The sequence below is a fragment of the Artibeus jamaicensis genome, unplaced genomic scaffold (assembly GCF_021234435.1).
Source record: "Artibeus jamaicensis isolate MK-2021 breed Jamaican fruit bat unplaced genomic scaffold, CSHL_Jam_final scaffold_369, whole genome shotgun sequence".
Classification (NCBI taxonomy): Eukaryota; Metazoa; Chordata; class Mammalia; order Chiroptera; family Phyllostomidae; genus Artibeus; species Artibeus jamaicensis.
The window spans coordinates 35,080,606-35,105,125 of NW_026522042.1; the positions used below are offsets into that span (position 1 = coordinate 35,080,606).

Consider the following 24,520-nt stretch of genomic DNA (forward strand, 5'->3'; position numbering starts at 1 on the left):
ACCATAACACATTTTCATTGTACCTCATATCGTCCATCTGTAAGCACAGCAGTGCCTACTTGGTGTGGTAGTACATCTGCTATGTGGTTTTGTTTTTGCTTTTTTTCATCTCTCCACTGTATAAAACAGGCATGTAGGAAATTTTAAGGAGAAGTTGGCTTATTTTGGGTCATTTGTCCATCATCAGCACACCCAGTGGGTGCAAAACCATTGTGTCCAGGGTTTTCTCACTGTTATCCTTCCTGCACTGGTTACATCCGAAACCCGGAATCCTCTCTCCATATGGCTAAGTCTTAGATTTCCATGGTCTTCTTCCTTGTGCTCCAATTCTTCCAAAGTCTGAGATAAATAATCCCCTCCCATCTTCACTGACTTCCCAAAGCTTTTCAGAAATACTGGCCTTGGGTCTAACGGGATGTGGTACCACATATCATACTTCAGTGTTTATTTTTAATTGTCATAGAAATGTAACTCAGGAATGTTCCAGTGCTTCAAAACGTTATGCATCTAAAGACAGGACCTACTCTTAAAAAGGCAGTACAGGGACAAGAGGAGCAATTTATTTCAGAAGATTTACTTTATTTCCAAACAGGTAAGCTATTTTAACAATCACCACGTAAGCACAATCACAAATCGGTATGTAGATTTTAAGTTCTAACATTTCTGCACATAGAGTGTAAATCTGGAGCATATAAAAGGGAATAGAGCACATCTACTTATCACTAAAAAATAATTACTCATAGAGTAAAAAACAGTTTGTTCTGTAAAATTGTTCTCAAGTGAAGAATTATTGTTGATATTAGCTTACAGCTAATACTACTTCTTCTAGATTCCTGGTTTACAGGCAATATGGCTAACCACAGATTTCAGGATCATTATTAAAACTCAACTTTTAGGAATTTTAACCCCAAATGTTCTAAGAACATTTCAACCCTACTACTAAGCCTCCATATGGAATTGCCAGCTATCTTATAGGACACTGAGTCACCACACCAAACAACACACCTAAATGTCATCAACAGCAGGAGACTGACAATGAGCTTAATTTTGGATTTTACCCAAAACCCAAACTGTACTAATTAATAAAATACTTTTCTCCCCAGAGAAAGTATCCAGTGTGGCACTGCTTGAAAATGTCTGAAAACGCTTCTATTTAATTGTCCCACGGTTTGCCAAATCCAGAAAACTACAGGGAGAAACACTCCCCGTCAACACTGTTGGTGAAATTCCATAAAAGTCAGGGGAGAGCTATCAAACAGCAGCTAAGAAACGTCCTAAGCCTCTGGAAGTCCCCTGCTGCAGGAGCACTGGTTTTCTTCAAGGCACCGTTGAACTAAGTAACACCCGTGGTTTTACTCAGGATCTGCTGTGAACAAACAGTTCTCAATTCTTGCAGGCTAGCACTTGGCTTCCGTCATTGTGATGTGATCAAGGGTTCCCCTGACACATGGGCTGAAATGGTGCCAGGGGCTCCAGGAGAAGATGCTGAAGCAGCAGCTTCTCCTTGCGAAGAAAAAAAGTAATCGCCTCAGAGCTGCAGCAATTAGCTAGGGGCTGAGGTCGTTCTCTTGAGAAATGTTTAGCAATTACTCTTACCCACAACTTAAGCAATGTTGACCATTGATGTAAAAGGATCCACGCTACGTGATGTGTAACTGTGTGAATGTTGGCTTCTTTGCTAACACTCGAATGACTAAACGTTTGTGTAAGTTTGTCATAATTTCTAGATAGACCTATTGGTATAAATGAAGAGAATAGGTCCAAAAAATCACTCCATATGAACACTATTGCTTACACTTAATTAAAAATTAAATATTAACTATAACAGCAGATTCAGATTTTTCTTAAAATTAAAAAAAAACCCCACTGAACAACTCCTAAGAACAGACACTTATATATCTTCCTAACCAATTCCACCTTCTCCTCTCCTAATTCCTACCAAAATTTCTTTGTTGTTCCTAAGGATAGAGTGGATGGTGTCTGAAGTAGGCAGAACTGGAGAAAAATGATTCTTTTTCACCATGTATTGCTTGGAGCTAGTCACTCCCTGAGTGCACTCCAGTAAAAGATTTGTGCAGGTTAGTTCTAACTTTTGCTGATGTTCTTTTCCTTCTATGCATTTTATCTGATGGGAAATACATGAAGGAGTTGGATTTGCTTTCAGTGTGTATATGTAACAGGTTCAAGCACAGCTTGCCAGTGGCAAGCTGCTCTCATGTCCAAGTGTATTCCTGGCATCAAGGTCCTTGTTTTGAAATATTTAAAAATCTTATGAAACATATAAAATTTCACTTAGTACTTCAAAATCCTCCTAAGGGAAGATGTGCGTAATTTTGTGTTTTTTCCCCTTTAATCTTCTTACTATCTGCCTTTTTTTTTTAGCACCCTGCCTAAGGCTCTAGCAGAACTTTAAAATGAAATGAATACAACATTGGGTTTCAATGACTTCTAAGACCATGAGTAAGTCAACTTCTAGTAGCCTCAGTACTTAATTTTACACCAACTATGTGTCATGTGTTTAACAGAGTCTGTAAAAGCACGAGGATTCAAAGGGCACGTGCCTTACTCAAGGAGACCCTGGAGTCCAGTGGTAGAGCGAATTTCAGTGTGCTGTACATTCTGAAAGAAGGAAACACAAGGGCTATGGGAGAATAGAAGAGAGCTGTTCACAGCAGATCGGGACAGAGGTAGAGTGGGAGAAGGCTGAGTCCTAAAGAGTGAAACAGGAGATAAGATGGTGAGAAGGATTTTGAAGATGCTGAAGGCATACACTGCTCAGATGAAGAGATTTACTTTCTTTTGTTTTGTTTTAACCCAGTAAGGGGACTCAGCTCGGAGGCTAGATTGGCCCAAGTTGAAATGTCAACCTGAACTGACACTGAGGAGAAGTGGCAGAGAAAGAGGAGAAAGCTTGAAGCTTGTGAAACTCATTGTAAGAACAGGCAGGGCTTTGCCCAGGGGATTGGGGTTTGAGCCAAGTTTAATGCGACAATCAGAATTGAAGACCACATGTGACCTGGGTTCTACTATAAGCAATATTATCCCTTGACTGAAACTGGAAGAGTAGAAGGAGGCTCCAATCTCTATTCTACTACACACAAACCACAATTCCTACCAAATTACCTAATCTCTCTTAAGCTTTCATCTCCTCACCTGTGGACTGGGGATAATAAAAAGTACCATGCAGATTATTTCAGTTTAAGTGAGAGACAGAGAGTTAAATAACCTTGCATTGCTTGCCCAATAGATTCTTTTCCATGCACTGCACTAGATGATGGAGATTTAGCAGTGAACATGTAGTTGAAAGCCCTTGCCTGCTCTCAGAGTTTCAATTCTACTGCTTATGAGGATCTGCTTTTATTGAATGCCTGCTATGTGCTAGGGGCTGAGTATACAAAAGGGAAGCAAATAACTTTGGGTTTCAAGAAGCTCATAGATCAATGAGGAAGACAAGTTTAAACCGGTATGTATGTAACTTGTCCACTAAAACTAGGCAGTAAGGATAGTCTGCACAAGGAAGAGAAAGGGGACAGGGAGTGTTACCTACCGCAGCCTGGGAGAAATCTGGGAAAGTTCTCTGAAAGAAGGACTGTTAGCCTGAAGTCTCCAAGGATGAATTAAATGGTTAACTAGGTGAAGAATGGGAGGTGATGTCTGAGAAAGAGGACAAACGTGCCACTGCCAGTTGGGGAACACTGTACAAGGATGTTTAAATAAGTTAATCTGCAATAAGGCATTCACTATATGAGAGGTTCCTTCCTGTCTCCTAGGTTCTCAATCCTAAACCAGTTACGATTTTCCCATCATCACCATCAGCCCTCTCATATCAACCAGTTCTGGGCTGTGAGTGAAAATCAATCATGCAAAGTCACCACGTATAAAAAGTAGGTACATGATACATTGGTTAATGAAACAGCACTACTTACTGTGAATTTGCTGGGAGGATCATTCCAACATTTCCCAAAGAATGTTCAAATAAACATTATTCCTACAACGTTCTCCTTACCAGAAGAATTATGTGGTCAAACAAGTTTGGAAAATGTTAAATATGTAGCCTCTTTGCAGTGATGTGTAACGGACGTGAACCTAGCAAAATCGAGAACTTCTACAGCAAAGAGATCTACTTTGTGTCATTTTATAAGTATTAATTACATAAATTTATTTGGCATAAAATGCTTTTTTCCATACAACTATCATCTCTTAAAGCATATTTGTGAAAACTTTGTCCTATACCATGTCAGGTGAGTCCAAAAACAAACACAATGCTTGAGTTCTGCAGGTTCCCATATATTCAAAATCCCCAGTAAGGACCCCGTATTTCTCCTTCTCAGGCCTTTGTGTGCTGTTGAGATTGGCCAGATAGTCACCTTTCTCCTTCTGTTCCTTCCTATCTTTCTCTTTCTCTTTTCCCCAGAAACAAAGCAGTCAAAACAAACAAACAAACAAACAAACAACCCAATCCAACATATTTATTGTGCCTCCCGGATGTTCTGGTTGCTTTGAAATAAAGAAACACAAAAGATTCAGTGGCCTGGACCTGGGAAGGATCTGATAATATCCTGCTGAGAAAATCAGACACGTGGCCAGCTGCTGCCCAGGGACAGCATAAAGTGGCACAGAAATTATGCCACTTGGGGCTGCCATTGCAGTACAGGAGGAGGGGGCGATGTGGACTGCAGTTGGGTGTGCAGGATTCCGGGAAGAAGGGGAACCCGGATGCACGTCTTTGACCCCAGAGTCTGTGATTTGAATGGCTGTGGGAGGAGGGAGTCAGCTGGCATTCTCTTCAGGTAGAAGAAATGTCTGGAGCCTGGAGAAGGGTTACATGTGTGGGTGGTAAATAGCCTGCATGGAGGAGACTCCTTAGAGGGAGGAAAAGGGAAATAGAATTGAATACTTAAATGGGTGGCCTTGAGCTAATGGATATTGTGGGAACTGGGTAAGTGCTCCTCCTGCAGCCCAGGAGGAGACAATAAAGAAGAGAGAAGGAGGGAGATTAAGACTCCACTGCAGCTCTCTTCCTCAGTGCTGCCTGTGGAGGTGGCAGCCATCTTTACTTGGCACAATGGTGGCCCTCAGACCCCTGGTAAAAACCAAGATCATCAAAAGGAGGACCAAGAAGTTCATCAGGCACCGGTCAGACCGATATGTCAAATTAAGCCGAACTGGTGGAAACCCAGAGGCACCGACAATAGAGTGAACAAAAGATTCAAGGGGCAGACCTTGATGCCCAACACTGGTTATGGGAGCAACAAGAAAACAAAGCACATGCTGCCCAGTGGCTTTGGGAAGTTCCTGATCCACAGTGTAAAGGAGCTTGAAGTGCTGCTGATGTGCAACAAACCTTACTGTGCTGGGATTGCTTACAACGTCTCCCTGAAGAACCGCAAAGCCATTGAGGACAGAGCAGCCCAGCTGGCCATGAGAGCCACCAATGCCAGGCTGTGCAGTGAGGAGAGTGAATAGACAGATTGTGTGCACATTGTATCTGTGTAAATAAAACCATAAAATTCTGCCAGAAAAGACTCCACTGCAGTGGTCCTGATGCATAGTAAGTAATAAGCAGTGTTCTCAAGTTATCCACTGCAGTGGCCTATTATGACAGTTATGAGCAATGGGAAGAGCACAACACTGGGAAGAGAGGTCTAGGCTCAGACGCCGGCTCTGCAGCTCAGCTACCATGTGGCAAATTTGGGTGAATTATTTAACTTCTCTGCACCTTAGGTTTCTCTTTCGTAAACAGGGCTACAAATACATCCCACAGAAGACTGCCCCCCTCCCCGCCATTTCCCATATTTTATTTGAATTTTAAGACTAAGTTTAAGTTAAAAATCACATATCCACCTGCCTATTTTATTTTTGTTGGTTTCATTTCTACTTAGATGCATGACTTGTTAAAAAATTGTAAATATTTATGAAATCTGTTACATGTGATACATACCCGCTGATTTTAACAACCATTTATCTCCTCCCCATCTCTTCTTTTGGGGGTGGGGCCTAGAATCCATTTATTTCCTTTCATACAATTGCACACTTCTCAGAAACTACATTTGTGTCCAGCAAAACATAAAGTGGGATATAGAATGACTCTTTGCTGTTGGAACCCAGATTCATCCAGTTTGGAGCAAACAATTAGTTTCCTGGAGTCCTTGGTCTCATGAAATGTCAGCCTTCCCTTGCACAGACCCTCGTGTGTGTCTGGGCCCAGGGCAGTACTGAACCGGGGTCAGCTATGGTGAAGCTGTCCCAGCTTGGCTCTGGGGGACCCTCACCAGTGTTCTCAGGGACAGCCCACATACAGGTGGATGTGTCAGTCTTCAGATAATATCTGTGTAAATCAGTTATGGCTGCAAATTGAATAGTGTTTTCTCCAGGGAGCACAGAGTTATCAAAACTGTTCCGTGCATATTTTTGATACCAGTAGTAGTCAGCACCTGTGTCTCTGAAAATCAACACAATTAGCAAGAGTACTCATTGTACCTGCTACTTTAAACAACTTCATCCACAGCTGTTTGATTCAGCACGATGCATAAAGCATGACATTCATGTTTTATTTTATTCTTAAGATTAGCTTTTGAAAACATCCACAGAAATCTGGACACTTTTTGTCATGCCTTGATCTTGCAAAGCCATATTTTAAGTATCCCAGGTTTATGATTCAGTTACAGCTCTTTCATAAGAGAAGAAAATGCATAGCATTTTTCTTCCCATTGTCTTACCATATAATGACTGTCTATATTTTATATATGTTCTTATAAATCTCCAGGGCATATTTACTATCTAGAATTATTTAATGTGTGAACATTCTGAGTTGAGATTAGACATTAATATGAGCAGAAGGCTTTTGATTTAAGACAAGTCTGAGACCCACTAAAAGTAATTATAATATGTCCTTCTGGTGACTATATATATATATATATATAAAACAGCATTACATATTTTAACTCATGAATTACAACTTTTAAATTTTATGAATTTTGCTAATACCATTATGTTTAAAAATAATTTTTATTATTTTTATATGAATTTTTGTTGCAAATCTAACCAGTGGAGAGGCTTCTGGATATTTAGGTCCACATTCTAATTTCGGTCTTTATATTTTGTTTTCATAACTTGTCCTTGGTGACCTAGTAATCATGGCTGTCCACCCATTCCTTTAATTTTTTTTTTACATTTTTTGACATCTTCCAACAAGTAAAAATTATGTGAAGCTTCAACTCCTGTGCAGACTGCCATTTTATTCCAAAGACCCAGACTGTCAATTTGCACCCCCAGTATCAACAGTCCTCAGCACAAGTGACAGGAACCTTTCCTGAGAGCAGTGTAGATAAGCCCTCAGGGATCCTTCACATTCAAGGTAGTGAAGTCACATGTTTCTGTAATCCGGAATGCTAATGTGGTATCACTGAGAGGCTATTTTATTTGGAGTCAAAAGACAGAGATTCCTTTCCTGGTTCCAATGGTTACTCAGGAATGGCCTTGGCCAAATGATCTCAGCTGTTCATGGACCAACTGGACCCTATGAAATGTCCTGTGAGGAACTTGGCCTGACCAAAAATATCTGACCCCAATGACCTAACAATTACTAATGACCCCACTGAACAGGGAGCACTATTTTCCAAAGACTGCCATATATCCTAACCCTTTTATTGACAAAGGAACAGGAAAAAAAAAACCCTTTCCATTTGGCCTTCTTTTTCCTTTCTAGCTCTTGAACTCTTACAAAAAAAAAATGACTGGAAATGCCAGCTGTTTTCTTTTCTGTAGGGTCTTTTCCTCTTTCAGTCTCTCCTACACAACCTTATGTTCCCAAAGCACCTCTTCTATATCTCTTGTGTGGTCTCCTCATGCAAGACCATACTCTGAATTTTTAATGCCTACAGGTTTTCACCCAAACTTCACTTAGACTCCTGAGAGCCCCTCTAAAATCTGCCTCACGGGACCCACCTGCCCTCACCATCCCCAGTGGGTCATTCCACCTACACACCCCCGTCTTGGCAGGAAGTCTCAGAATCTCATCTCTGCAGATCTACTCTATTCGTCACTTGCTCATCCAGTTCTTCCTTCCCTCTTTCTTTCCATCTATTCTACTCCTGCCCTTCACAGGATACCTCCTTCATGCAAACGTTCCTTTAGAGGAAGTTCTGCAGAGAAGCAGATGATAAGCTCTCCTCGTCCACAGCAGCACAGTCTTGCACTGGAGTGATCCTGAGATCACTCCTGGAGGGGACACTTGGGAAGGAGTTAAGGGTGGTGGGTTGGAGGGAAACCACACATATTGTCTGTTTTGGTTTTACCAGGGGGTGAGTCCTTTCCACAAGTTAGGAAAGTAGACATTGTTACATGAATCTCCCTTGTCCACTTAAACTTTGGTTCAGTTAACTACCCAATAAATATTTGTTCAATACATGCTGTGGGGTAATCTGGCACTATAAGAGGCACTCAATTAGAGAGCTGAATTCAGAAGCTCTCTGACTTCAGGGAGCCTGCAATCTAGAGGTTGTGATCAACAAATGAACAATGCAGTGATTTCAAAAGCGATTCCTGTGTGGAACGATGGAAGCACGCACAGGTCAGGAAAGCTGCAAGGATCTAGCTGGGCATCCTGGAGGCGATGTCTGTACTCTCCTCCACCTGGTCACTCATGATCAGAGTTTGCAGACATGGCTGGGGTTAAGGAACCAACATGAGGACAACAGGAAGAGTGGGTCTGGTGGCTCAGAAGGGCCAAGAATCAGTTTGTGGTACCAGGCCTCAGGCACGCTAGACACAAAATAATGTTTTCCTACACTCCCCAAATTCTCTGCAGTGGAAGCTTAGAAGTGAGAGAGAAAAGGATGCAGAAAATTGCCTCTGGAGTGAAAGAGGAAAGAGTAGGCACGAGTCTCTGAAAGTGCAGAAAATCGACCAACTGGGAGATGATGAAAGATCATGTGTATTCAAAAAGGGCAATTAAAAAGGCAATTGTGGGAGGCAGATGAGAAAGACTGGGGCTGCCAGTTAAGTGGGTGAGGAAAACCCAGCCCTTTGAGAACTTGATTAAATTCTGTAGCTTGAATTTCCCACTTGCTGCTCCTTCTGCTCATTTCTTCTCCCTCTGCAGGAACTGGGCCCTCTGGCCCCCGGGTCCTGCTCTCTTTGTGGAACAGTGAAACTTTAGAAATGAATTCATCAGGGCAAGTAAGCATTGCAAATGTTATTCTCCCTCAGGGTGAGCCTGGCACTTGAATTTAAACTGTTTGATTGCATTCTGTAGGAAGGTGTCTGCTCTACCTGAGTTAAGGCCTTACTCCAGTTTAACCCCCCTCCCCCACTCCCAAATTTCTTTATTTAGAAAGAAGGCCAAAGGGTTCCTCCCTGCTCCTCTTAATTCCTGAGTGGATTCTATACTGGGTTATTCTGGGCCCAAAAGGGACTTTACAAAAACTGAAAATTCAGGAGCATCATTTTTGGAATAAGGGAGTTCTTGTTTCTAAAGCTGAGCTTTGCCCCTCACTAGTGTGAGACCCTCATATAAATGTGGTAACTTGTCTGAGCTTGTTCTCTCATTTATAAAATGGGGAGCAGTACTTGTATCATGTGATTTTAAAGATTAAATAGGATTATGCATGTAAAGCCATGCTTGAAAAATAGTAAGTGTCCCAAAAGTGATGACGAACCATGTATGCAGGCACATATAGGTTGCCTGAAATTTCTTTGAATTATTCCCAGCTCACTCCCCTATTTCACTCTTCTCCCTGATGCTGTTATCCACTGGCTGACCGAGAGAGCCTTTCTAGCCTTTATAGATGTGATTAGGAACAGTAGGCCTTGGAAGGGCTCTCAAATTATTTATCTAATTAAACAAGCAAACCTTTTTAAACCCAGACATCCTAAATCTCTGTAGCCTGTCTCTGTTGATTTGGCCAGAACAGCTCAGGGCTTTCCAGGTGGAAGAAAAAATAAATTAGCAGTCTGGAAAACAAGGACCTCTGAGTTATATGCGCCTCACTAAAACAGTCTGTTCACCCTGTTTATTTTGCCATGGGGTCTAGAATTAGTAGGGGGCTGGGAAAATCCAGGACACCAACCAATAGGCATTCCCTCTAAAGACAGATGCTGGCAAATATTATGTTTGCTGCTTGAGAGCCAAATCTGAAGTTAACTCTTCAAGTATTTAAATCATGAAACAATCTATCACAATGATTTGCCTACTATGAGACTGAATGACTCCAGGGTTGCAGCCATACCAAATTCATTTTCTAATCTCTGGTGCTAAACCCTGCCTGTCACATACCAAGTATCAACTAAGTGTTTGTTGAACTGAATGGAACTGAATAATTATGGAACATTCCCTTTATTAAAGCCACCTTTCTGTAATATATCCAGAACTACTAATGCATCTGAGAGTCAATAACTAGACTGAGAGGAATATTAACGTGGTTCAGGGGCTTGTAAACCTCACAGTCTGAGATATGACGGATTAAAGTGACTTTTGTGCTGGGGCGAGAAAACCCCAGTAGAGTGGCCCTTGTCTCCATGGTTTTCCTACTTAGCGTCCTACCGAACCATTTATTCTCTGGGTACCTAAAAACTTTATTACATTTATTTGCTTAGGCATTGTTATGGAGGGCAGGTTCACACATGCCACTCGTTTGGGATTTACCGGGTTGATGTCTGTCATCCCGACATGATTATGAATGGCAATGCTTTTTATTCTTAAAAGTGCCCTGGTTTGGATGCTAAATCATATAGACACTCTACTTATGAGCGTGTTCATCACACATCATTTGGCTGCCCGACTCGACCTCCCGTGGAGGGGTGCGTACTCCACTCTGCCCAGGCTTTCCTCTGTGGAGGCACCTGTCTCAATCCCAGCTTCCTGGAGCTCTGGGCCCACTCCTAAAAGAACAGACACTTCTTTTTGGAACGACTCTTGGTAGCACAACAACAAAATCAGTTCTCTGATTTTAAGTCTTTCCTGTCATCTTGCAGCTCTAATGAACACTAAGAAACAAAGACTCCTTAATAATTACGTCCCCAAATTTGCTGAAATCTAGACGACATACCCATTTGAAAACTCTAATGTAGTAATTAAATTTAAGATTTTCAGGTTAAACTGAACCTTAGTAATGCAGCTTATTTTGTCAAGATCAGTTAAGGCCCTCTAATGGGTTTCAGAATAAATGGATAGACAAAAATTAAAATGTGGCAAGCCAAGGTAATCAGAAAGCTCACTTCATTCAGTCAATAACAATGGCACTTTAATGGGTTCTTTTTACTATTGGGATGCAGTTGTGCTTGGCTTTAATTTCTTGTAATGATGGAACAAATTAGATTACCTCATACTTTTAGGATCATTTGGCTACATCGTGTTTTGGTGGTTCCCTAAACCCCACTGGGAATTAAATCAGCTCTGTGATTGCTCATTCTCTCTTTTTTTGTGACATGTCTGCCTCATGTCAGCAAAACAGTAACCATCATCTACCTTAATCCAAGACATTGCAGGAGAGGTAAAAGAGATGATCTCCTTTGCCCCTCTCCTTTGAGATCTCCCTATTTGTAGCTGTCAAATTATGGCATGCCTGCTGGGACACAATCCTGTTAGAACAAGCAGAGTGACTCTCCTGTGAAACTTCTGCACTGTCTCTACCACAGGTTCAAAATGTACCTGTGATTCAAACTCAGATGAGGGAATGAGTTGGTAAGAACATAATGAGCATCAAACAGTATTAAGAACACAAACTACTTTTACTTTGTACTACCAGTTTCTCTTTTCCCTAATTCCAGGTGGACGAGCAAGCTCTGAGGCAGGGAATCTCCTGCTACATATCATCAAAACTAATTAGACCTCAGTCCAGCCCATTTACTCTTTAGGGCCTTACCCAGTGCAGGTAAAATATTCTAGTAAACTTAATGGAACTTTCCTGAACACTGCAGCTATAAGCTCAAACTGTCAAAGATCATAGTATAAATGGCAGTGCAAATACAGTGTGGCAGACTGACATTAAATATTTAAAACACATACATCATTATTAATAAGCAACAATGTTTGAGAATTCTGGCTGCTTCCTAAAATGGTGCTTTTCTTTATCAGTTGTATTAATAAAGAAAATTCAAAGTAGAGAGAATTCCAGATTCCTGTGTAGCCAGGTGTTGTTATATAACTATATTCTCATAAATGGGTTGATAGAAGTGTTATGTGTATGGAAAACTTTCATTAAAAGACACCTGTCATATATCTCATATCTGTCCTTCAGTCTTTCCCTACAGACTAGAATATACAGTTGACGGATGGAGCAGGAACAGCCATATCGGACCATGAGTTGAATTTAGGCATAGAGGGTACATCTAATAGCTCCAAGATGGAAGGAGCATGTCCCTGAAGACTTTATGGGACAGTGTTGCCACATTAGCTCTAGACTATCCACTTTTAGGTTTTAACATGCGAGAGAATAAACATCTATGTTCTTTAAGCCACTTCTATTTTAAATCTCTGTCAAACTATTTTTTGACTATTTTAAATCATAGTCAAACACAATTCCAACTAATATAAAGACCAATAACAAAACTCCAATTTCCCTTGATCTAGGACCATAGCTTAGCATTGTCAAAAAGGACTGGGTTGTCATGGCCAGGTAGCTCAGCTGGAGCATCCTCCCACACACCAAAGGGCTGTGGGTTCAATTCCTGGTCAGCGCCCATACTTAGGTTGCATGCACCATCCCCAGTCAGGGTGCATAGGGAGGTAACCAATTGATGTTTCCCACAACAGTGTTTCTCTTTCTTTCTCTCTCCCTTCGTTGGCTAAAATCAACAAACATATCATCAGGTAGGGATTAAAAACAATTTCTTTTTAAAAAAAGGAGTGTGTTCACTTAGGCTAGGCTGTAATTTAGATATTAGATGACTGGTTGCCAGCTTACTGTAATACAAAGACATTTTGTAGTAATAGATTGCTAGTGAAGAGCTTCCAGAACTATCTGAAAATGATTTCTAGAAAATATGCCAAAGAAAACCCTACAAGAATAACCCTGGAGCTTCCCTTAGGGATCAGATAAGTTGTCTTTCCAGCTGGACTCAGAAGTCACTGCAGTCTGGAAGCCACTGGGATGAACCAAAAAGTAGCTTCCCTGCCACGAAGAGATACACTGTCACTTTGGGGAGGTTCTTCTTCCCCCAGGCCCGTCCAGCACTCACTTACACACTTGAACACATAGATGTTTACACATTATTCTGACTCAATAGCCTCTGAGCACACCGCCTGTGTTAAATCATTAAAAACTGTAGGGTCTTTTCAAAATTATCTCTTTCCATGATTTGTCATTTAGAGCTAATGTTCTCTCTTCTGGCAAATCCAATACCTTTAAAACTAAATTTTCGTGGATCCAAGTCATGTCCGAAAGTTTCATAGAGTGACATACTGTGGCCATGTGGTCAGAGCATGAATACCTCTGGACATATAATATTTTTAAAAAAACAGCTTATGTGTAAGCTCCACGAGGTTCTAGAAAAAGGCCATCTTATTTATTACCAAATTCCCAGCAGTGTTCCTCAGTATATATCTGTGCAATGACTAAATGAAGAGTCTGCCCAAGGTAGGAAAGTTATTTTTTTAAATTTTATTTTTAAGTGTTGTTCAAGTATAGTTTTCTCTCTTTTACTTCCATCCCAGCCCACCCACCCAACCCTCCCCACCTAACCTCCCATTTCCACCTCGTCCCTAGTTTTTGTCCATGTATCCTTTATACTTGTTCCTATAAACCCTTCCCCTGTTCTCCTGAGATTCCCTCCCCTCACCTCTCTAGTCACTGTCAGCCTGTTCTCTATTTCAGTGTCTTTGGTTATATTTTGCTTGCTTGTTTGTTTTGTTGTTTAGGTTCCTGTTAAAGGTGAGATCATATAGTATTTGTCTTTCACCGCCTGGCTTATTTTGCTTAGCATAATACTTTCCAGTTCCATCCATGCTGTTGCAAAGGGTAGGAGCTCCTTCTTTTTTTTCTGCTTCATAGAATTCCATTGTGTTAATGTACCACAAGGTTTTTTGATCCATTCATTTACTGATGGGCACCTAGGTTGCTTCCAGCACTTGGCTATTGTAAATTGTGCTGCTATGAACATTGGGGTGCATAGGAAACTTATTATTTGCACACACTTGAGGCCCACCTCTGTGTATTCATTGTCCCTGGATGTATACACAGCCTCCAAATGACTGTGCAGGATGGTGCCCCTATATTGTCTAGCACAGTTACCAAAGGACCCATTTTTCATAAATCACTCTAGCATCACACTCTTTTCCTACAGAGAATCTTGCTGCACAAGGAGCAAGATTCAGGGGGAATCTCCCTGAAGCAATGTTTTTCTCCCCTAGAATCCCTAATACATAGACATATTGTTGGAAATACTTGGATGGAGAAGGATATGCATGCTTAAGCCCTCTTTGGGAAAAGTTGCAACTGTGAGAAATGTCAATGACCAAAATTAAGTACACAGATTATGAAGCATTGATCTCAGTTCTACGTGTTAAAATAAGTCTAAAGCTGCATTAAAAAAATTAAGATAGGAAATAAAAAATAGTTCTAAGAACTTTTTGGGGAGAGACCTGGCACTCTCAGTGAAGGGATGATTACCCACAAGACCCCTGATCACTCTCAACCCATTCGGCGCTGCCAATGCCCCTTGCAGCTCTCTATCACGGACTGTCAGGTAGCAAGGTAAGGCCGTTATCTAAGTAGAAACTACTTCAATCTTTCAAAATCTGGGGTTATGTAATTCTAAAGGGAAAAACAGCATCAAAAATACAGGAAAGCAAAATGTTCTGCCTGTCCTAATGAATGTTGGCTACCCATAATGCCATTGATAATATGCATCACAAAACAGAGAAGATTTATTAAGGGAAATCTTATTTGCATTAACTCACCTACTCTCCCTAAAGTCAGCATTTCTCATATACTGACACGATATGTCTGTACATTTTAAAATGTTAGTGAGATGAGTTTTTAAAAGATACTTGAACTGTTCCTTCTAACAGTTTCAGTATCTGAATTAGAATTTGAGGTACAAAGGTATAAATAAGTCACACTGAAATATTCAAAGGCAGTCAGATGTTTGTGACTGTATTTTGGTTATATAGGAAAGTGTCCTTGTTCTTGGGAGGCATTCATCTGAGGACGAAGGGCCACGATGTGTGCAGCTTTCTCTCAGGCAGTTGAGAGAATGATAGTGTGTGTGTGTGTGTGTGTGTGTGTGTGCACGCACAAAGAGGAGGAGAACGTAATAAAGCACTTGAGGAAGAATGCTGACGGGGCGAATCAGGCTGAGGTTTACGCATGTGTTCTTTGTACTATTCATGAAGTTTTCCATGGAGTTAAAAATTATTTTAAAGTAAAAGGTGTTTTTTAACAGGCAATCAAAACAGTGACCATGAGTAATTAAGTTATTTCAGAGTTGAGCATTCTTTTCTGTTCTTCCTCTGTACACACACTTCATACATTCACAGACACACAAATGATGCTCAACTGTACTTTTTTGCCTGAAAATGAATGTTAGCACATACATGAGTGAGAAATTCAGTCTTCTATTCATGTATTCAAGCTCTAAGTGATTCTAAGAGACTTTTTAGACAATTCGATTTTGATTTGATTTTGAAGATAACAATTTTGAAGACACACTCTAGTGTCCTTTCTTATAAACAAGGCTGCCCTTTTGTCCTTTCGGATTTGGTTGAACTGGCCTGTGGAGTACAACTACCTGAGAACACATGCTTGAAAAGACAGCTGAGGCACACTGCCCAAACCACAAACTATTGAAAACATTGCCAAAAGTGACTACTTTGGACTGTTGACTTCAAAAGTGCTGAAGAATACAATGAACTGTGGAAGATGTATGATTTGTTTTGAACACATTTACAATGACTGATGGCCCAGATTTGGCAAGCTAGTTCACTCCCAGTGGAGATGAAAGTTTCACTGCCTGGCCTCTTTCAACATTCTTGTTGAGGCAGGTTTCATGCTTATGGGCCAATGTACTAACAAATCACTTATAATTTGCAACATAATGAACTTATTAGCTACACTACAGATCAATGCTGTACATAATATTCCTGAGTCAACATGAGCTCTTAATTAAATGTCCTTATTACAAAATGTTTCTTATTACAAATTTTCCTTCAGATTACCAAACTTGAAGACAGGAGTCTAAGTGTCAACCAGTAATTACTCTAGTCATATTTTGAGATGGGCCAGGACCAGGGTCAGGACCAAGGCCAAGACCAGGTTAGAAAGTGATCTAGTATGCATGGAAGTATATATGTAATGAAAACTACCAATACACTGACTCAAACTATTCTATGCCTCAGGTTATTCTGACACCCAGAGTATTAGCCTCTAAGCAAGACAATTTTAATGATTGTCTTAATATAAAAAAGAAGATAAAATCTGAGATAATCAGTTTATGTAGCAGTAGCAGCAATATGTAAAATGAAAAATAAGAAAGCTAAAAAAAGTGAGAATAGGATAGTATCAATTTTTAGTATGAATTTGAAATCCATATTTTAAATTGATTAATAGCATTCAGAAATAGAAAAGTGAAGGTAAGGAAATAACTTAATTCCAAGGTACCTCTAAGGAAAAGGGTATTTAAATTAAAAAGCTGACCTGGATTGTGGCCAGAGTTTAACTGTTTCATTGTTGTTGTCATTAATAAAGTAACATGAGAAAAATACATGGTTTCTCTCGGTGCTCACTGGAGTGTAAGGGGAGAGGAGAAGAAAGGAGGGAGGAGACAGAGAGAGAGACTGACAAAGAGACTAAATCTGGAAAGGAATAAAAATCCAGCTTTAAGATCCAAAATATGATATATTTCAGGCCCTCTTCATTATACTAAAGTTTGTTAAAATACATTCAAAACATTTCTTATTTTTAAAATCAACTGGTAGGCTTATTAGCCAAGGTGACATTTACATTCTTGTTAATCTTTCAAGTGAGTTCTGCAGGCTATCATTAGAAAGTCCTAGCCAAATTGGTCCATGTTGTGCTAGGTAGAATACACAGCCCTAAAAAAACCATACAGCACCATCTCCGACCTGGCTACAGTTAGCTGTGCCATCAGATCCTATAGGCATGCTCCAGTATTTTATCACGATAAACCATAAAACTGTTGGCAGTGAATTTTCAATATCCCACACCACATGGTGATTTGTTAATTCAGTTTGGTTCTCTTTTTAATGAGAGTTGGTTCTTTTCTTAATGAGAGTTGTTTTACTCTTCTCTATCAATACACCATCTGCTTTTACTTATTTATCAGATAACTTTAAAAATGTATTCAATGAGAGAATTAGAAACCTATGAATTAACACATCCATCAGTGATGATCCCCTTTCCATGCTTAGTTTTCTTCTCAGGCACTAACTTTTTCCTATGCTTTCAAAAATAGTCTGCCTTCCAAGAGTAAGAAGCATTTCAGTTGTACAAATGTCTATAGGATGCCTGACCTTCATAACAGAAAGGAAATTAGTTCCATTAAAAAAAGTGAGTGGATTCTATGCTTGCCTTACATACTGAGTTCAAGTTCAACAATGCCCAATTTTCATATTTTGGGGACTCACCTTCTTTCTATACATAGGACTCTTTTCATTCCCTGTCTACAAAGAATAAATGTGATCTGTGTTTGTAGTGAAAATAAAATATCACAAACTTTCTTTTGCAAAGTAAACACCTTAAATCTAATGTTTCCTTGGGAAATAAGGTCAGGAAATAATTGTCAAGAGATGGTACCCCAACAAAATATTTTGTCAAGAAGTACACTGAAAACCTAGAAATCCAATTCCTTCCTTTGTCTCATATTATTTTAATCACATTACATCATGTGTATCAATATATAGAAGCTACTGAGACATTTCAACATAATATTGATCTTCACTTGGGACTCTGTTATAAGAAAGTCAATTTTACTAATTTGTTTTCTTCATTGATAACTAGGCCTTCTTTGATAGGATCTGAGAATTGATATTCCTATTTTATAAAGAACACAAAAATGACCCAAGTAAAAGAAGCTTGAAAGGTGGTCCACATCTTTTTCCTCTGTGTTTTTCAGATTCTCTTCTAAAAAATATGCCCCATTGACTCTACTAAGAAAAGCCATTGATTCATTTCACAAATATTTGTTGAACATACAGTATATACTAAACACTGGATAATATGCTGGATAGGCAAAGATAAACAGAGAAGGTACTGCTCTTAAGAAACTCAAAATCATGAAGAGATAGAAGCTAACAAATAATCCTAGTGTACCACTGTGAGGAGAGCTCCAACAGCACATACCGAACGGAGTGATTTAACTTGGTCTTGGTGTGGGAAGCTTCCTAGTGGAAGCAATTCTTAATACGTCCAAAAGCGGGAGGGACTGGTTGCAGAGAATAGGAGTAAGAGTAGAATTGGGGAAGAGGAGTAGATGGGAAGGGGTCCCAGACAAAGAGAATAACATGGACAAAAGTTCAAAGTCATGAGCACACTGAACTTGTCACAGCAGAGGTTGCATGTGTGGAAGGACAATGTGAGATGAAGCTGGAGAGATGGACAGGAGAGAATCACAAAGATAAATGGCTAGTGAAGGAAGCTGGTTATATCCTCAAGTGGTAGGGGAGCATGGAGAGATTTTTATTTTTCAGACATTGCTTTTTCTTCTTTTTCTTCTCATTCTTTGGAGAATAGAAGAGAAAATATGTCTTTATGGAGAATGAGTTGAAGGTATAAAATAGCCATAGGTAAAATATGTAATTGGTATTTTAATAATGATTGCATTGAATCTATAAATTGCTCTGGGTAGTACAGACATTTTGATGCTATTAATTCTTCCAGTCCATGAACATGGTATATGCTTCTATTTGTTTGTGTCTTCCTTAATTTCTTCAGTGTTGTATAGTTTTCTGAATACAGGTCTTTTACATCCTTGGTTAGGTTTATTCCTAGGTACTTTATTTTTCTTGTTGCTATATCAAATGGGATTGTTTCCTGATTTTTGTTATTGATATTTCATTGTTTGTGTAAAAATGCCTTCAATCTCTGAATATTGACTTTGTATCATGCTGTTTGGCCAAATTTGCTTATGAGGTTGAGTAGTTTTTTGGTGGAGTCTATAGGATTTTCTATGTACACAATCATGTCACCTGCAAACAATGACAGTTCTACTTTTTCCTTTCCAATTTGGATGCCTTTTATTTCTTTTCCTTGTCTGATTGATGTGGCTAGGACTTCCAATGTTATGTACATATGAAAGGATGCTCAGCAAGACTAGCCATCAGAGAAATGCAAAAAACCACAATGAGGTACCACTTCACACTAGTCAGAATGACCAACATAACCAAATTAATGAACAAGTGCTGGCAAGGTTGTGGAGAAAAGGGAACCCTTGTACACTGTTGGTAGGAACGCAGACTGGTACAGCCACTATAGAAAACAGCATGGAATTTCCTCAGAAAACTAAAAATGGAACTACCTTTTGACCTGGCACTTCCACTGCTGAACTGCTGAGATTATACCCTAAGAATCCTGAAACACCAATTCAAAAGAACCTATGCATCCCAATGTTCATAGCTGTGCAATTTACAATAGCCAAGTGTTGGAAGCAACCTAAGTGCCCATCAGTAAATGAGTGGATAAAAAAAAACTGTGGTACATTTACACAATGGAATACTATGCAGCAGAAAGAAAGGAGCTCCTACCCTTCGCAACAGCATAGATAGATCTGGAGAGCATTATGCTAAGTGAAATAAGCCAGGTGGTGAAAGGCAAATACCACATGATCTCACCTTTAACAGGAACCTAATCAACAAAACAAACAAACAAAATAAAACCAGAGATATTGAAGTAAAGACCAAACTGACAATAACCAGAGTGATCATCAAGGATCATGTAAAAAGGACACAGTTGTATAAAGCCAAAGCAGGGTAGGATGGAGGGTGGGAAGTGGCGATGGACGAGGTGGGGGTGAGTGGTAGGAGGAACATGGAGACAATTGTACTTGAACAACAATAAAAAAGAGAAAGAAAAAAGAAAAAAAGAAAATAGCCATAGGTCTCTGAAGAGAAGAAAGGATATGTGATCAACACCTTGTCCCAGTCAATACTGTTTTGTTTTTGAAATGCAGTAAGTTATCACACACTTTATCACATTTCTAGCCTACGTGATGGTGTTGAAATACTGACTAGGTTTCTGATACAGTTTCTGGAGTCTGAATGTCACTGCAAGGATGGATAAGCCAAACAGACTGGATTCATATGGGTTTGCCATATGACACAACTTTTCCCCCCACATAAGATTAGAAGAAAAAACTGATTTCATTCAATTTACGGCCTTATTTGGATGAGAACTGAAATCAGTGCCATTATCCCTTTGTCTATTCTTTTGTGTTTAGAGTCGCTGTGGGATTGTGCTGTTTCAGAAGAAATAATTTACCACCTTCTGCTGTAACTTATTTGTCATGTGCTTTAATTTTTTTTAAAAAAGCAAGAAAAATGGGACAAGGATTTTATCACATTAGAGCTTTCTTTAGGAAAAGCACACTATTTTTAGACTTTAAGACTTGTTAAAGTTATCGAATAAACATATTTATTAATTTAATTATAATTACTTACAGACTAAGCACCTTGTAATCTGTACAACCTTTTTAGGTTACTCTTATGTGGTCAGTTTTTAGTAACTCAACACTTATGAAAACTTCCCAAGACCACAGAACCAAAGTTCCATTGTACACCCCACAGCAGGGGTATCAGACTCATTTTCACCGGGGGCCACATCAGCCTTGCAGTTGCCTTCAAAGGGCTGAATGCAATGTTAGGACTGTGTAAATGTAACTACTCCTTAACAGTTAAGTGAGAGCTCAGCACTGCCCTCAGGTAGAAACAAGGTGCCCACTGATAAAACAAGGTGGAGGGCTGAATTCGGCCCGAGGGCCTTGTGTGTGCCACCTGTGCCCTACAGTGATAAAACATGAGCCCCCGTGGCTTGAAATCCATTGCTTACACTGCCCACTTGAGCTCTAGATCTTAAAATGCTGATATATAAAAAGTACAAAATCTGACAGCTCTACAGATGAGTATTTTGAAGTCTCAGTATCTTTGTTCATAAAAAAAGTAAAACTTGCCCCAACATAAGCTGCCAGCATGCTGAGATTCCCTAAGGGCATAGATTTTGGTTTGGTGAATGTAATTGTTGATATTGGTAGTGTATTTCACATGAGCTTAAGAAATCACTGCCTATTCAGACAATAGAAACAATGCAAGTTTTTAATAAAAGTATTATTGTGCTAGGAGCTGGATCTCAGTCCTGCTTCATTCATTAGTTCACTGGTTTGTTAATTTGCTTATTAATTCAAAAATATATATGGGTGATTTCTGTGTCAGACACTGACATGTGTTAGATTCAATGGTGAATAAAATACATCTGGTTTCTGTGCTTAAGGACCTTGCCCTGTGGAGCATATAGTCAAACAAGGAATGTTAAATCAACAATTTAAATATGATTAACATTATGTGTAAAAATGCCACCCCCCCCAAGAATAAATAATTTATCTTCTGTTAAGGGAGACTCAGTGCAATGAGGTAAGATAAATATAAAGCCAAATGAGCAGTGGGTGTTCTGGATTACAAAAAGGGGTCTTAAGCAGGAAGTTCTGGCTTTGGGTTTGAGTTTCGAATACAGCTAGCTAGGTGCTCTTTAGCCAGTTACTTGTCTTCTAAACCTCAGTTTCCCCTGCAAAGTGAGGATAAGACTACCTTGCTTATCTGATAGTATGAGAATTGACTAAATGACCAGGCAGCTCATTAAACTGCAGTTATTATAATTGCTATTTTCTGAAGTCATGGAAGTTTTCACACTGGAAGGAACATTTCAGCTTGGTCTGGAAGAGCAAGTAGAGTTTATCAGACAGAAAAAGTTTGTCAGAGTGTTCCAGAGAGAAAGAACAAAGCGTGCAAATCCAAGTGGCCACAATTAAAATGGCTTCTGGGAGGGATGGCAGATAGATCTGGGCAGTTGGAGCACAGTGTTGTCTATTGTAAATAATCTGTCTTTCTGCCTCTTCTTTCAACTGATTTATAAAGGAAAGCATTCTAAAAACCAATTAAAATCCTTCTTTCTCTTTATGCGTTTTCTATTCCCCATGTTATTGAACAACATACTTCTTTTACAATAATTCAGTATTAAGAGAGCTGTTAAATCAAGATCAATAGCATTGGACAAAAAAAGAGAACAGTTAACAGGAAATATGTTGCATGTGAGACCTTGAATGCTCCAGCGGGCTCAGAAGATGCAAATTAGCCCCGGGATATTTCGGTGGTGTTCCTATCATCACCCGAATCATTATTTTCTACCCTAATAAAACCCTCCCCCAACCGCTCATTCTATTTGTGAATTCAGTGCCAGGACAGGGAGTTGCTTTTCCACCCAACAGGGAACCCTCTCCTTTCCCGGGAGATTCCTGAGCAATGATGAAAACAGCAGCCACTGTCAACACAGCCTGCACTTGCACGGAGCCTCCTGTCCACAGTGCTCCAGTGACTCACGGCTCCAGATGGCCACGTTCGCCTTCATCCAGCCTCGGCACTATTAATCCGGTCTGGGGGTATCTCAATAAGTGACTGTTATGAGGACCAAGGTTTTTAAAAATTAAAAACATTTACTGCTCTAATTTCTGAATTTAAAAGTAGCCTTCTACATTATAGATTATTTGGGAAAAGTGCAGTGGCGTGCAAGAGAAAAAACAGAAAAACATTCATAATTTCTTCACCTATAGTAATTCTACTATTCAGAGATAACCACTGTGAACATTTCGATGTATTTCTGCCCAATCTTTTTTTTTCTCCTAAGTAGATCTCTTAGAGAGATTTACAAAAAGGGAATTATTCGATGAAAGAGAATAGAGATTTTTAAGTCCCTGGGTGGGTAGTGTCAAATTGTTTTTTAGAAATAGCATACCAATTTACACTTTAGAAGTAAATTCACATATATGCTCATCAAGACATTATAAAACATTGTAGATACATAAACACTGCAAACATACTAGTTCTCTTGTTTTAATTTGTATATCTTACTACAAGTGAGTGTGATCAATTTTTAAATTGAAATTTTAAATTTCATTTTTAGCAAAATTACATATGGGCATAAAGAATTTAATAGTACTAAAAAGATTTTTTAAAAAAGATTTTATTTATTTATTTTTAGAGAGGAAGGGAAGGAGAGAAGGAGAGAAACATCAATGTGTGGTTGCCTCTTGTGAGTCCCCTGCTGGGAACTGGCCTGAACCCAGGCATATGCCCTGACTGGGAATCGAACCGTGACCCTGTGGCTCACAAGCCCGCGCTCAATCCACTGAGCCACACCAGCCAGGGCAAATAGTACTAAAAAGATTTTTTAAATATTTCTTGTACGATATACATATATTTGGCTCTCACTCCCCAGAAGTAGCCACTTTCATACTTTCAGCTGATTTATTTATCATAGTCCTTTTTATCTCTAAACGACATATCTGTATCACAACTTTCTAACATTTCAGTTTTAGGCATTGGTTATTGTGGGAGATGACAATTTAGCTCCTCATCCATCCACACTTGTATCTTCAATCCTTCAAATCTCTATTGCAATGTAGTTAGAGTTATTGTGTTTACATTGGCAGGACTAAGGAAACACTATAAGCAGCCAAAAATGTGCAATGTATTCCAATTACTTCTTATTTTCTTCACAAGTTTTTCTTTTCCTTACAGTTGATAATTCTTGTGTTTTGTTTCTTTCCTTGGGTTTTTATATAATTGTAACTAATTCTATCCCTGACTTTGCCCTACCTGCACAGATCTCCTTTAAGTGTGGTTCAAATGCATCAATAATTTTATCGAATTCATTTTCTTGATTAAATCTCTCCCAAAGGCCTCTTCTGACCTTGGATTGTATTCTCCGGGTCTGTTGCCCAGCTGTCTCTTTGGGATGTTCCTTCATCACTATTCTGAAGATAATGTTTTTGGGGCTTTCGCTCTCATTTTGGTGAGCTCATTTCCAGTGTCTTCCTGAGTGGGTATGCATCAGAGGCAAGGTTTCTGAGGCTATGTTTCTTTGAAATTGTCTTTATTCTATGCTCACTCCTGATTAATAGTTCGGCTGAATAAATAATTCTTGGCTGAGAATCATCTTCCTTCAAAATGTAAAAGGCATTGCTCCATTGTTTTCAATGTGAATCTTAAGAAGTGTGATGCCCTTTTGATTTTTGATCCTTTGTGTATGACGTGATGATGATACCAGGATAAGTCGTATATATATTTACATATATACTTACATATATGTATGTATATATGTGTGTCCACACACACGCACACACACACACAGTGTTTAGCGTAACTGGCTGAATTTTTCTTCTACAATTTTCTCATCTTTCTAGGATTTCTGTTATTTGGATGTTGGAGTTTTTGGACTGGCCCTCTAATTTTCTCACTTACTTCTGTTTTCTATTTCTCCATCTTTTTGCTCCTTTTCCCTGGAGATGTCCTCAAGAATTG

General features: G+C 39.4%; 1 protein-coding gene and 1 pseudogene across 6 annotated transcripts in view; one reads left to right on the forward strand and one right to left on the reverse strand.

The window, feature by feature from the left end:
- The window catches only part of PDE4D (phosphodiesterase 4D), a 658,809-nt gene that overhangs the window by 51,593 nt on the left and 582,696 nt on the right, over window positions 1–24,520 (reverse strand). The window lies entirely within an intron of this gene.
- On the forward strand, window positions 5,019–5,466 carry LOC128626162 (60S ribosomal protein L32-like; annotated as a pseudogene).